Genomic DNA, 14,634 nt, shown 5'->3' with positions numbered 1-14,634 from the left:
GTAAGTAAAACATCCTGCAGTTATGAAACGCTACAATTCGTTGCAAAAACTAAGTTAAAAACGGCCATTGTCTGAAGACTTTAGGACTTTGACCGGTCACCGCTACGCATTGCCTACCCACACAGCAAAGGAGTCCGTGGCGGACCCGCCCTCAAGCCGCCAGATCCGCCTGACTGTCAGATTCGTTTTCGCTGCGCTAACAGGATCAGCCCCGCCTCCAGGATCGGCCCCGCCTGCGGTTTTAATCGGCGGACCCAGAACGGATCACATACAGATCCGCACTTCGGACGCGCCTTAACATGTGCCCCGCCTCCTGACGCACTGTCACCTCGCGGACTCGCTACAGACGCTGGGCGGACCCGCTGACCAAACGCGCCTAATTTCAACTGTCGCCATCGTCACTGAATCATTCTCCGCACTGTGGAAAAGCTACAACCGGCAGGTCGACAAGCACGGAGCACGGTAAGAATGGTTAAAATATGCTTTATTTGTACAGTTACAGCTGTAAAACATTACCGTTCATACCGTTCAACATACCGATGATTTTATTTCTGAAATGATTGTGGCAAACCAAGTTAGCAAATTGTCATTAGCGTAGATTTGAGTAAAAATGTATTTGATAATTAATAACTTTGAGAAAAAAGCTATTTGGATGGTATATTCTTTCTCTCTGGGAGGTTAGGTGATTTAATTAACGTTAGCTGTCCGGATTTTTATTACACCCTGAGCGCGTATTGTTAAAATGTCAGGCAAGATATTATCATGTTAGGCCTAACGTTACCTAACTTACTTTTTTCACTGAATTTCTGGTATAACATGTCCATTTTTGTTTACATTTTGACAGTTCCACCTCCCCATGTAATGTTGTTTCAAAAAAATAATTAATATTATATGATACTGTGTGTGTGTGTGTGTGTGTGTGTGTGTGTGTGTGTGTGTGTTCTGTTGCAGCTTACGTTCAAGTGCCACCAGTCTTATTTTGGAGTTTCATCTTTTCCTGACATCAGAGTAAAGTAAGATTTAATACTGTTCCAACTTGATTTAGCCAAATATTTTGTCAAATACTGACACTGGTCCACACTACAGCATTTAATACTGTACTGGTTTGGTTAGTTTGAGTCCATTTTTGTTTATATCATGACAAATATATTCTCCACCACCTCCCCATGTAATGTTGTTTCAGATAATTATTTCATATCATATTAAGATACTGTGTGTGTGTGTGTGTGTGTGTGTGTGTTTGTGTTCTGTTGCAGCTTACAGTTCGTTCAAGTGCCACCAGTCTTATTTTGGAGTTTCATCTTTTCCTGACATCAGAGTAAAGTAAGATTTAATACTGTTCCAACTTGATTTAGCCAGATATGTTGTAAAATTCTGACACTGGTCCACACTACAGCATTTAAATTGTCAAGGCAATTTGCAAATTATCAACTTGAAGATGCAGCACTGGCCCAATGGGGCAGGTGAAAGTTCCTGCAACTGGCCCAAGTGTCTTTCACGCTGGCCCCGGGCCATCAGGCAGTCCTTATTGTCGAGCCCTGCTGTATAATTACTTTTGAAAACACTAAAAATTTTGGTTATTTTCCACAACTCACTAGTTGAAATGTGTATTTTGTGTTTCTGTTACGTTTCTTTTAGATAAAATGAATAGAAAAACTGTACCTGTCTCCAGCTCCACCTTAAGACAGTAAGTCCTTCAGCAACTTCACTGTAAGTTGACAGTTCATTGTTGATTCAATTGAGTTGAATAAGGCCACATTTATACTGCAGGTCTTGATGCCCAATTCCGATTTGTTGACCATATCTGAATTTCTTTTATTTTTTGGACCAGCTTCTTTAATTTAAAAGTGACCCATATGCAGTTACACCATGCACTTGGTGAAATAACCCAAGGTAGACGTACTGACCTGTTCTTGAAACAGGAAGTTAAATTTATCTGGTGCTGTTTGTTACTTCCTTCTCGTTTAAGGATATTTGGTGCCACAAAATTGGAACAGTGATGGAGTTACCTATTGGCCAAACTACAAAAATGATGAGAGAGTGAACGGGGCAGTGAAAAATTCTGAGGAACCTGGACCTGACTGGAAAAAATATGATGCCAGAGTTATTAAATCATGTGGTATGCTATTTTCCACATATGCTAATCTAAATGGCTTTTGTAAGCAAATATCAAAGTATTTTGCCAATATGTTATATGGGAAGAAAATCCTTTTAATTACATTCTGATATTGTTCTGTTGTCTATAGATCTGTTCTTTTTTACTCTATTAATTTGAAGGTCTACTGAAGTTTAACATGTAGGCTATTTATTTTTTAGATGACTACTTTGTGGCACGACAACTCTTGAAGAAAGCTCTAAATTGCAACACATCAGATCTACAGTCTGAAGAGGAAGAGGAGGAGATTCGGCCAAAAAGAAGGCCAAAGCTGAAGTTAGTATACGTATATTATCCTTTATATTTTACATTAACCTTTTGGCCTCTATATTTTCTCAAAAACATAATTCAGTGTTAGGATATGATGAACCCGACAACCACCACACGTAAAGCCAGCTGAAATAGTTAAATGGACAGTATGTTTTCTGGTTTCTCAGAGAAACCATTCTCAACCAATTACATTGATTTACAACTTAAAGGGTTAGTTCACCCAAAAATTAAAATTATGTCATTAATGACTCACCCTCATGTCGTTCCAAGCCCGTAAGACCTCCGTTCATCTTCGGAACACAGTTTGAGATATTTTAGATTTAGTCCGAGAGCTTTCTGTTCCTCCATTGAAAGTCAATGGACGGTATACTGTTCACGTCCAGAAAGGCAATACAGACATCATCAAAGTAGTCCATGTGACATCAGTGGCTCAATCTTAAGTTTATCAAGCGACGAGAAAACTTTTTGTGCGCAAAAAGTAAACAAAAATAACGACTTTATTCCACTATTCATTTCCTTCTCTCTGTGCCTCGAGTGAGTTCGCGTAGTGTAATAGCGTAGCGCGTCTGTGTTGTACGTCACACGTAGGCTCACTATTGGCCGACGCTGGTCATGTGTGATGCGTGTGACGTACAACACAGACGCGCTACGCTATTACACTACGCGAACTCACTCGAGGCACAGAGAGAAGGAAATGAATAGTGGAATAAAGTCGTTATTTTTGTTTACTTTTTGCGCACAAAAAGTTTTCTCGTCGCTTGATAAACTTAAGATTGAGCCACTGATGTCACATGGACTACTCTGATGATGTCTGTATTGCCTTTCTGGACGTGAACAGTATACCGTCCATTGACTTTCAATGGAGGAACAGAAAGCTCTCGGACTAAATCTAAAATATCTTAAACTGTGTTCCGAAGATGAACGGAGGTCTTACGGGCTTGGAACGACATGAGGGTGAGTCATTAATGACATAATTTTCATTTTTGGGTGAACTAACCCTTTAAGTTCTTAGGCCAGTGAAAATGTTTATGTAATTACATTTACATTTATGCATTTGGCAGATGTTTTTACCCAAAGCAACTTACATTGCATTTTAAGGTACACATTTACATTCCTATCAGTTCTTGCTTTACCTGGGAATCAAATCCATGACCTTAGCATTGCAAGCGCCAACACTCTACTGTTTGAGCTACAGGAAGGCTTTACATTTATTATTATTATTAATAAGAGTAATTAATAAGATGTTTACTGCTTGTTTTTTTCCACCCTAATTTATAGTCATTTCTTGGGAGACTCTGATGAGAGCGAGGAGGAAGATGCTTATAAAAAGAGAGGCAAACTCTAACACAACCTACACAACTAACACAACCATCAGCTCCTGTTATCGCACCACCACCTTTTATCCTAAGTAGCGGCACAGCTGCTCCACCTCCACCCATTTCACCGCCTCACTGTTCACAGAGACCAGCAGAAGAGCAAACCCCTTCTGCAAGCAGGGTCTACAGACCTACCTGGCAGTGGGGAAGATGTGGATCAGACAGTATTGCCTGCTCTGGTGAGCAATACCTCATTAGATACAAGACTCAAATGGAGTTTATTTTGTCAGCTTTTTTATTTTTATGCATGCTTAGTCCTGTGTCAAATTTACTATTTAACTTTTATCATATTTAGTCAACCTTATCCTGTTTTTGTTTAGTTCTTTTTTTAGTCAACTAAACTTATGGGCATTCAAGTTTTATTCAAGGAACACTTAATTTTTTTTGTCACGCTGTATAATGGTTAAAATTATAATCACTTAATCATTTTAGTTGAGCTTCTGTTTGTGTTTGTGCCAAATTCTTTAGGGAGTCTATTAAAGTCTGTAGTTTTCTTATGTCTCATTAGAACTACAGAAACGCGACCCGATCTGGCAATCTTACATAGCGTGGTTATAAAGGACCGCAAAGCGGAGGCAGAAGTGCCTTTCACCCTGTTACGACTTGACATTATTTTAAGTTAAAAAAAGAATTATGTCTATCCTCTAAAAAACAACAACCTGGTAGCTTCAATGTGATTTCATGACATGTAATGAAAATCTGCTTATGTATTACAGGTGCTGTGAGAAAGAGCCATGTCTCCCGTGCCGCCACCGATGACGACATTACAAAACATGTAATCCGGTGGTTCAACCTGGCATCAGATAGGGGAAGCTCAAGGAGCCGTCCCCCCTGTCAGCAAACCTTGACCCAGCAGTAGTGAAAAAAAATACTTTATCATTTTAGTGTAATGTTTTTCACTAAATAAAATGATGTTCTTGGTACAATTCATGGTTGATTTCATTTTTTTCTGTAATGTCTATTCAATGTATACATGAATAAAACTATTTAAAAAAATTATTAAATACATTTATAGTCTGTAATAACCTATTTTGTTATTGTTAGTTGGCTAAAAAATATTAATGTTTAATGATTTCATGTTTTATTCATATTAATAAAGGCAGATACATAACTATTCAAGCTTTTATAGAGCAATCCAGTCTATCTAATGTTCGTCCACCATTAGATTTTAAATATATCTGTAGCTATAGTTTTGGCCAGATAATAAGGCAGTGTGGGGAAAAAAGTGGCATTGCAGACGAAATTTAATGAACGGGTCCAAAACGGTCCCGGGCCGGATACGATGCTCATATGACCGGGTCCAAAACGGACCCGGAGCGGATATGCGGCTCATTCGCGGATCCAAAGCGAAGCCGGGGCGGATGCACCCATTTATGTACGGATACGCAAAGGGACCGCAGCGGTGTCGGACCGGATCCGCGAGCCGCCACCGCGGCGTATCCGGCGCGGTGTGCAAGTGGACGCAGTTTCGGATCCGTTTTCTGGATCCGTTCCGGAGTTCACTGTACCTCCGCGGCGGATGCGTTTCGTAGTCAGTTTGCTGTCTGGGTACCCACGTTATTGGATCCCAGATTCAAAACACTGGGATTCTTAAGTTAAGGGAAACTGCAAGAAGCGGTTTCAAGATTAAAATCTGAATGTGCTTCTGTAATCAGAAGTTCTGGTCTCCATTCTGCTTCCACCAACACACCCCCAGCTCAGCTGCCAGCCTCTTCAGAAGCAGGGCAATCTACAAACAACAGTAAGTAGTGTATGCCTTTGTTGTGTGAATGTTCACATTAGTGATTAGTACTGTGAACCATTGTTAATGGATTTTTTTTTAACTTTGTACCTTTATTATTAGGTGACCTTTGGCCTCTGCTGGACAGCACGGTTGATCACAGTAGAAGGAGCTCAAGTGCAACAGCAGATGCTACTGTAGAAGTGGACCGATATTTATCAGAAGTGAATCTCACAAGATCTGAGGATCCACTAGTATATTCAGCCCGTTCTCATCCCAAGGCATCATATACTGACGCTTTTGACATTTCGTCTACATCGAACGCACATGGCACCCTTTAGCATCAATATGAGACGCAGATAGATATGGGCCAGAAGGCGCCTCCTAGCAGTCTAACCCTAGCCCTACCCCAGACCTAAACCTACCCATAACCGAACAAAGCTCTGTGCTTCTCATACTGACGCTAAAGGGTGCCATGTGCGTTCGATGTAGACGAAATGTCAAAAGCGTCAGTATATGACGCCCTAGGATGAGAATGCGTTGGTATATTGGGCTCAACATAAGCATCAGTCTCCTCATTTATATCAGCTGGCACTGGTGTTTTTATGTTCCCCTGCATCCTCTGTTCCATGCGAAAGGATCTTTTCCAAGGCTGGAGAGGTTTTGTCCAAGAAGAGGAATCGTCTACACCCCAACACACTTGAAAAGATTCTGTTCCTCAATAAAAATCATTTGTAATCCTTCCTTCACCGACCCCAACCTGCAGTGTTGCAGTTTGCTCCTCTATATCCCCAGTCCCATTTTATACCCAGGCAAATGTCTGCTCAGGTCATTGGTTCAGTATTGATTTATCTGTCTGCTGTTTCTTTGCACAGTCGCTAGGTGTCACTAGTGAGCAATGCTGAATGAAGCTTCGACCCTTTGAGTGAAGCAATGGGCTGCGAGGTCTCAGTGGTTCAGGAAGCCTCATTTTGCCATCACTAGGGAAGTGTCTCTTTATAGTGTGAGTCGGTGATGATGTGCAGGAGCGGTGAATCAGACTTCCGGGGAGAGGGAACGAGTGGGCGGAGCGTGCGGATCTGGTGACTCCGTGACACACTTATTACTGACCAGATTTACTTTATTTCTGGACTTATAGAAACACTGAGCAGTGTTCATTTAACACTGGTAAATTTGCTGTGTAGAGTTTTATTGCACCTGCGTATAATGACAATAAAGACTATTCTACTCTTTTATATCTCACTTTATTCTGCTCTATTCTTTATGGATGTATGAAACATTCACAATAAGATGAATATCATTCATTTAGAAACATGAATTTTCATTTAATGCTAACTTTAAGCATCATTAGTAGATGTATCTGCAGTATGATATATACAAATATCCTCTTATTTTAATGTTCATAAACTGTTAATAGTTTAACATTACAGCATGTTTTAATATTTTCCCCTGTCTAATCAAACCCAAACAGACATATATGACTGATGTTTTAAACCTCATGTTATTAAGTTACAATGTAATCACTTATATTATTTTACCATGGCTTGGAAGATATTTTTTTTTAACCTCAACATAACATAGCCTAACCCCATCACTGCTAGCTTACCTCTTCTCTGCTCTGCGTCAATAACAAGTTCTGTTCTCAGAATAGGTTAAACCAGATTTGAGGAAGTGAAACATGGTGTCGAAATGTTCAGCATTTCCTTGTAGCTCAGGGTGTGGTAATGGACTCTCTTGTCTAGTGTTTAGTGCTGTTATCATCCTAGGTCCCCTCTTTTTTTTATTTTTCTTTATTTAAAAATCATTAAAAACAAATTTTTTCCCTTAAAATAGCTGTTACTGCCAAACGTACTTCTGTTTTCTGTAATATTGACCAAGACATAGTCCTGTTCTGAATCGTCTGTTTCCACTTCGACAGTCTTGTTCAGAGTCATCCTGATAGAAATCACTCTTAGTAAAAACGGTACTAAAGCTGTCACTGGGCCAGAACCTTTTCAAAAGGTACCTTTGTACACAGATACTAATATGTACCTTTAAGGTGCCAATCAAGCGGCAACCTTCCAGTCTCTCTTGTGAAGCCGATACAGAAGTAACTTAAACTGCAGTTCAACGACTGGCCACTAGAGACAGGCTGCAAAAGAGAGTCAATTCCATATATCCCCCATGTTAAAATGCCCAACTTTACAGCAGAAAAAAAAATATTTAAAACTCATCCGTTTAATTGACATTAAGCCTTAAAGTTCTGCATAATTAAGGGCGTGGCCACTTGAGTGACAGGTGGATTGCCGCTGATGTCAGCCTATCAGCAGTTTGTCTGCTGTACGGATGGGCGATACCACTTATTTTGTTTTCGATACGATACCGATACTTTCAAGGCCAGTATCGCTGATACCGATACCAATACGATACCTCTAAACTGAACTTTTAAATTTAAAAATTTCTTACATTATTGTATAACTGAGATTAAAATGGGTAATGATACCCACTTAAAATTATATTTGAAAGGCATTTTAACATTCAATACGCCTTAATTGGAATTTATTAGATTTTATTTTGATTTACACACGGTTAAATGTTTACTTGTAGTGGTAACCATGGAAATCTACAAAATATTATAGGCCTATTTGAACTATGGTCACTGTAATGTTCATTTTCATAAGGGACTGCCAGTGACAGGCTGTTGCACCCATAAAATGCAACCTTTTTATTCTGACAGTGTATGTTTATATTAAAATTAGTTACAGAATAGAACATCAGTATGAACTTTTAACATTTAATAAAAAAAAAAATGTAATTGCACAAACTGTGTAGGCTACAATTCGTTTATTGTGAAATGCCTCAAACATAGTTTTTTCAGTCTTCTGTTAAGCATTGTTCTGGGAAACACAGCCCTGTTTGAATGCATTATCGGCAGTGTGTGAACGCTCTCTGTGATTGATTGGTTCTGACTTGCAGCATTTGTGTGTGTTCAGTTCAGATGAGCAGGGAAGAGGTTCTACTACACAATTATTCACTAACATAGGTTATTCATCCAGTTCAATGCATATTGTACGCATTAGCTTTATTGTCAAATAAACAAAATCACTGGCAAAAAATAGACAAAAAAAACATTGTAGTATCAATATATATATATATTTGAGTATCGATACTTTTGATACTCGACGTCAGTATCGATATATTGATACTTCATATATCGATACACCATTCCTAGTCTGCTGTCTGTTAGCGTCACGTCACCTCAGCTAATTCCAGCCGCTGAACTCAGCATCTCTGTCGTGTTTGTGCTTTTTTCGGGATTATTTCATACAATTTAATACACCTATTACTTCGCCCACGCCTTTGGACTCCGTCGTGGTCGAGTATCGAGAGAATAACCAGCACTGTTTTCCAGTTGTAATATATTTGGAGAAGGCATTCGACTGTGTCCCTCACGGCGTCCTGTGGAGGGTGCTCTGGGAGTATGGGGTCCAGGGCCCTTTGCCAAGGACTGTCCGGTCCCTGTATGACTGGAGCAGGAGCTTGGTTCGCATTGCCGGCAGTAAGTCACTTGTTCCCAGTGCATGTTGGACTCTGGCAGGGCTGCCCTTTGTCGCCGATTCTGTTCATAATTTTTATAGGATTCAAATTCTATAAATTTTATAGGGGCCGGAGGGTGTCAGGTGTCAGGGACTACACGTTTTTTTCTCTGCTCTTTGCGGATGATGTTGTCGTGCTGGCCCCTTCAGACCAGGAACTTCAGCATGCACTGGGACGGTATGCAGCCGAGTGTGAAGCGTCTGGGATGAGAATCAGCGCCTCCAAATCCGAGGCCATGGTTCTCAGTCGGAAAAGGGTGGCTTGCCCACTTCAGGTTGGTGGAGAGTTCCTGCCTCAAGTGGAGGAGTTCAAGTATCTTGGGGTTTTGTTCACGAGTGAGGGAAGGACGGAACGGGAGATCGACAGACGGATCGGTGCAGCTTCTGCAGTTACTGCCAAACGTACTCCTGTTTTCTGTAATATTGACCAAGACATAGTCCTGGTCTGAATCGTCTGGTTCCACATTGTCTGGTTCAGAGTCATCCTGATAGAAATCACTCTCCGAAAAAAAGATATGTACCTTTAAGGCGGCAACCTTCCGGTCTCTCTTGTGAAGCCGATACAGAAGTAACTTAAACTGCAGTTCATCGACTGGCCACTAGAGACAGGCTGCAAAAGAGAGTCAATTCCACATTGAGGAAGTGTCTAGAGACTGTGAAACACGGTGTCCAAATGTTCAGCGTTTCCCTGTAGCTCAGAGTGTGGTAATGGACTCTCTTGTCTAGTGTTTAGTGCTGTTATCATTAAGAACGTCCTTGATCAGTCTTTTTTTGTCTTTATTTATTTTTTATTGAAAATAAGTCATATTTTTTTCCTCAAATAGCTTTGTAGTTACTGCTAAACATACAGGTTTTAAAATAGAGGAGGCACACACAATTTTACCAGTCGGATGTTTTAACTACTTTTGGTAACACTAGAATACTGTTCCTTCATTAATGAATAACTACACAGGAACAAATGAGTAATGCACTATTAACATTGTAGTAACTACTATTAACTAACAAGAAACTCTGCTTAATGAATTAGTAAGTCATAGCGTTCAGTCGAATGTGGTAGTTCACTATTAGCTAATCAGTAACTACTATTTTTCATACCTCACTGAAGACTACTAAGAACTACTATATACAGGTTCATAATTAATATTAATAATGCATAATATATAATAAGGTAATGGTAACTCATTAGTAATTAATCAAGTGTAACTACATCCTTCTAAAGGAACTAATAATAATTTGGATCAGTAGTATAAAGTGAAAAACATGATAAATACCTAATATTGACTGAAGTCATTGTAAGTTTTAAGGCTTTTGTAAGGTTTTGGATAGTAATGACTCAAGTATTACTACATCTTTCTAAAGGAACTACTAATTATTTGGATCAGTATTCTAAAGTGAAGATCATGGGAACACACTAGTAATGACTAAAGTGTTACCAAATCCATTGGAAGGAATTACTATTCAAAATCTTACAAAAATCTCAAAAGCTTACAATGACTCAGTCAATATTAGGTTGTTATCATGTTTTTCACTTTAGAATACTGATCCAAATAATTAGTAGTTCCTTTAGAAAGATGTAGTAATACTTGAGTCATTACTAGTGGGTTACCATTACCTTTTATTATAAATTATGCATTATTCATGTTAATTATGGACCTGTAGGTAGTAGTTCTCTGGGAGGTATGAAAAAAAATAGTAGTTATTGATTAGCTAATAATGAACTACCACATTCATCTGAGCGCGATTACTTACTAATTTGTTAATCAGAGTTTCTTGTTAGTTAATAGTAGTTCTAGAATGTTAATAATGTTAATCGTTTGTTCCTGTGTGATTAATCGTTAATGAAGGAACAGTATTCTAAAGTGTTACCCTACTTTAAAATGGCTTTTTTAGTCACTTATATCTGAATATTTATAGAAAACGACACAGACATCAAGACAATATACATATAAGTTCACTCAGCTAGTCCTATCACTTGAAGCAGAAAATCCATCCTTCTGTCCTTTTAAATGTCTGTGTTAAAAGAGCACTTTCAGTGGTTTAGTGAAGCTGATTGCTGTAGCTTATATCCGACTTAGGCATGGGGTCAGAGATGAGGAACGATCCCAGCTTTTTCCCTCTCAACTTCCAGCACTGTACCTTTCAGAGTTGAGAAGCAACATCCAACCAAATCATGGAAACCTAAGGCCTTCTTCTCAGTCACCAGAACAGAGATCGAAATTCCTATAACTGGGATGAAATCCTGACTCCAGAAGCTCATACCATCTTAAAGCTGTAGATGACCAGATCGCGTCAACATCATTGGTGTGCATAAGGTACGAGGTCAGTGTAATGGTCATCATAATGAACCCTTCGCTCGACGTTTGGACTTAGTTGGTAACGTCTGACAGTAGTTATAACCCTATACCATGTGTCAAAATGATTGATGACTTCCGGTCCCGCCCACAGATAAGACATCTGGTCCCCGCCCTTCCGGTTGACCGTTGAGCTGTCCCGCCCTTTCTGTCGTGTATAGATATGGATATGGATTGTGATATTGACCGTTCGATCATGTGTTTTGACAGTTTTATCTACCGGTGTCTTTCCGGCATATGTTGTTGTTATGGTTTGCCCTATTGTCCTAGCTAGTCGTAGATCATGTGGTTTTAACAGAAAGTTTGAAGACTGTGTCACACACCCATTATCTCTTGTGCACACAAGCTGGGTGTATTTTCTGTGTTTGTGATAGACATCTGTTTTTGACAGAAAGTTTGAATTTGTTGTCCGGTTCAGTTATGTGTTTGTGTGTATGTGTGTGTGTATGTCTGGGTATATGGCATCACAAGTGCTGTTAGGAAATGTGTCAGCATCTGATATGATCCCCTCCACATTCCTGAGGTAACAGCAAAAGTGAAAAAAAAGAGAGTTGTCCCTAATCATGTTTTATATTTCACACAAATGATATACAATAATATCTTAGCAAAAATCTACTGAAACCATTTAATTCAGTTTTAGAGAAACAAAAGAATAAAATGAATAAGGATTTTACTAAATACTAAAGCCTATCACAAAAAAAAGAGTTGAAAACATACTGTTCTTTAAAAAGTATAAATGAAAAGATTATAAAATAATTTAACCAAGGTTGAAAAAACATACCGTTCGTTTAAAGTATAAATGAAAAGATTATAAAATAATATAACATAAATGTCAGTGTTTCTCTCTCTCTCCTGCTAGGTTTATTCAGCGATCAGAATGAGACAATAGGGCTAAATTTATTTCAAAGTTTAAATGATATCTTTATAAAATGTTGTTTTTATTTTATTTTATTTTTTTTAATTAAATTTAATACATTTATTAAAAGTCGTAATAATGTTTTTAAATTCAATACATTATTAAAAGTTGTAAAACAAAAACACTGTTTTTTCTGAATGCCTCTCCAGCCAGAGTAGTGTGTGTGTGTGTGTGTGTGTGTGTGTGTGTGTGTGTGTGTGTGCGTCCTCTGACATGACCCCCTCCACATTCCTGAGGTAACAGTGAAAGTGAGAAAAAGAGAGTTACCCTAATCATGTTTTATATTTCACACAAATAATATGCAATAATATCTTACTAAAAATCTACTGAAACCATTTAATTCAGTTTTAGATAAACAAAAGAATAAAAAAAAATCATATTACATAAACATTCCGTTCTTTAGGCCTATAAGTGTATAAAATAAAATAGCCATCTTGCTAATTTAACTAAAGTTGAAAACCATTCAGTTCTTTATAAAAGTATATAATTAAATGCTTATAAAATAAATATCTTATTGATCCAATTGTTTTTGATAAACAAAAGAATAAAAATCATATTACATAAAAAAGGGTATACATTAAAATGGTTATCTTGCTAATTTAACTAAAGTTGAAAAACATTCTGTTCTTTAAAAGTATATAAAAAAATAAAAATAAAAATCTACTGAAATTTCAGTTTTAGATAAAAATAAAATTCATCTAAGTCTGCTGACTGAAGATTTCATGAAGCACCAGACAAATGGTATGTTTGTGTGTGTGTGTGTGTGTGTGTGTGTGTGTGTGTGTGTGTGTGTGTGTGTGTGTGTCTGTGACAGGTTCTGGTAAATTAGCGTGCCGTCATCTTTCTGAATTTATTTCAAAACATAATCGTAAAAGTTTAAATATGATCTTTTAAAATTAAAAGACTGTTTAAATAAAATCTTTAAAGTTTGAATACATTCATATCTTCTATTTATCTTTTAGAAGATTACTTTAATGATTTTGTTTAATGGTGACCTAAAGTATAATTGTTATTAAACAATGTCTGTCTGTTCAAAAACTTTAGATTGTAGAAAAACTGTACTTTTTAGTCGTTTTAAATCTCATTTATATGAAAAGATTCAATCAGCATTTTTTTTGTCCATGCGGGGTTTCAATTTTTATGGTGGGGGCTTTCCATAGCTATAATGAATTTTGTACCGTACACCTAAACACAGAAAACTACATTTGTACATTTTCAAAATGAAATAAACAAATAAATAAATCATTTAATATCATTTTGTGCACACACACGGTTCTAAAAAATAAACTAATCTCTATTTTAAATTAAATTATTATTATTAATAACATATGTTACTAAAATGTAAACAAAGTTTTAGCTAAATAAATATATAAACAAAAACACCTTACAGCCCCAGATCCTTCAGAGATAAACCACAGTGTGATCTGAAGCTTCAGGAAACAGGGTATCAGACCAGATGAGTCTCGGGGGACAATGTCACAGTAAATCTAGTCTGCTAACGCCTTTTACAGAATACATCCAGAGTTTATACTAAATTCATTTAAAAGCATAATCATACAAGTTTAAATAAGGTATTTTAAAATTAAAAGAAATCTTTAAAGTTTTATTAAAATCATATCTTCTATTTATTTTCTTAGAAGATTACTGTAATGATTTTGTTTAACGGTAACCTAAAGTAGAATTTTTACTAAACAGCGTTTAGTTGTTGATTGTTGAAAAACTGTGCTTGGTCATCTTAGATCTTTTGTCCATACAACATGTTGTCAAAGTTTGTCACAATGTTTTGTTGTTGTGTTGTTTTTAAGAAATCCGAGGACTCCACATTGCTCTTATTTAGACTAAGTTGTATCATCTGCAAAATCACTGACCCGGCATAAGTAAAGTTGGTCTTGAGCGAATATTTAATTTTATCAGTCATAATTCAAAGTATAAGTATACGATCGTATAAGATCATTTTAACTTGTATTCCCCGAACTATCCTTAATCAGTATGGAATCACACAGGGTGAAACCCTTTACTGAGAATATACTATCGGTTATCTACTCAAAATATATGTAGAAGTGTAAAATCGGTGTTTAAAATCTGTCTGCTGGCCGCATGAATAGACTTTGGGGAGAGCTGATGATACAGGAAGCATGCCCTTTGACCTCCTCGATTGTGGAGGCTTTTTTTTTTTTTTTTTTTTTTTGTTAAAGACCCAACTACAAGTTAGTTCTCCCAAAAGAATTTCTCCCATCTAGTGGTTCTCCCATCTACTCGCTTTTTCAAATG

The 14,634-nt window shown here is 37.5% G+C and overlaps 1 protein-coding gene and 1 long non-coding RNA gene across 3 annotated transcripts in view; one reads left to right on the top strand and one right to left on the bottom strand.

The window, feature by feature from the left end:
• LOC311078154 (uncharacterized protein) overlaps positions 1–14,634 on the bottom strand; it is a 73,698-nt gene that overhangs the window by 31,813 nt on the left and 27,251 nt on the right. The gene's annotated exons all lie outside the window — the stretch shown is intronic.
• On the top strand, positions 121–4,715 carry LOC311078245. Of its 2 annotated transcripts, none has more exons than XR_014605091.1 (8): positions 121–462; positions 952–1,013; positions 1,257–1,323; positions 1,639–1,687; positions 1,970–2,119; positions 2,317–2,431; positions 3,704–3,980; positions 4,518–4,715. It is a non-coding gene; the product is annotated as an uncharacterized lncRNA (long non-coding RNA). The 2 variants fall into 2 exon arrangements; XR_014605092.1 differs by having other exon boundaries at positions 1,639–1,710.

The sequence above is a fragment of the Abramis brama genome, assembly GCF_963993115.1.
Source record: "Abramis brama genome assembly, chromosome: 1".
NCBI classification, from domain to species: domain Eukaryota; kingdom Metazoa; phylum Chordata; class Actinopteri; order Cypriniformes; family Leuciscidae; genus Abramis; species Abramis brama.
This window is presented reverse-complemented; position numbering and strand designations above follow the sequence as displayed.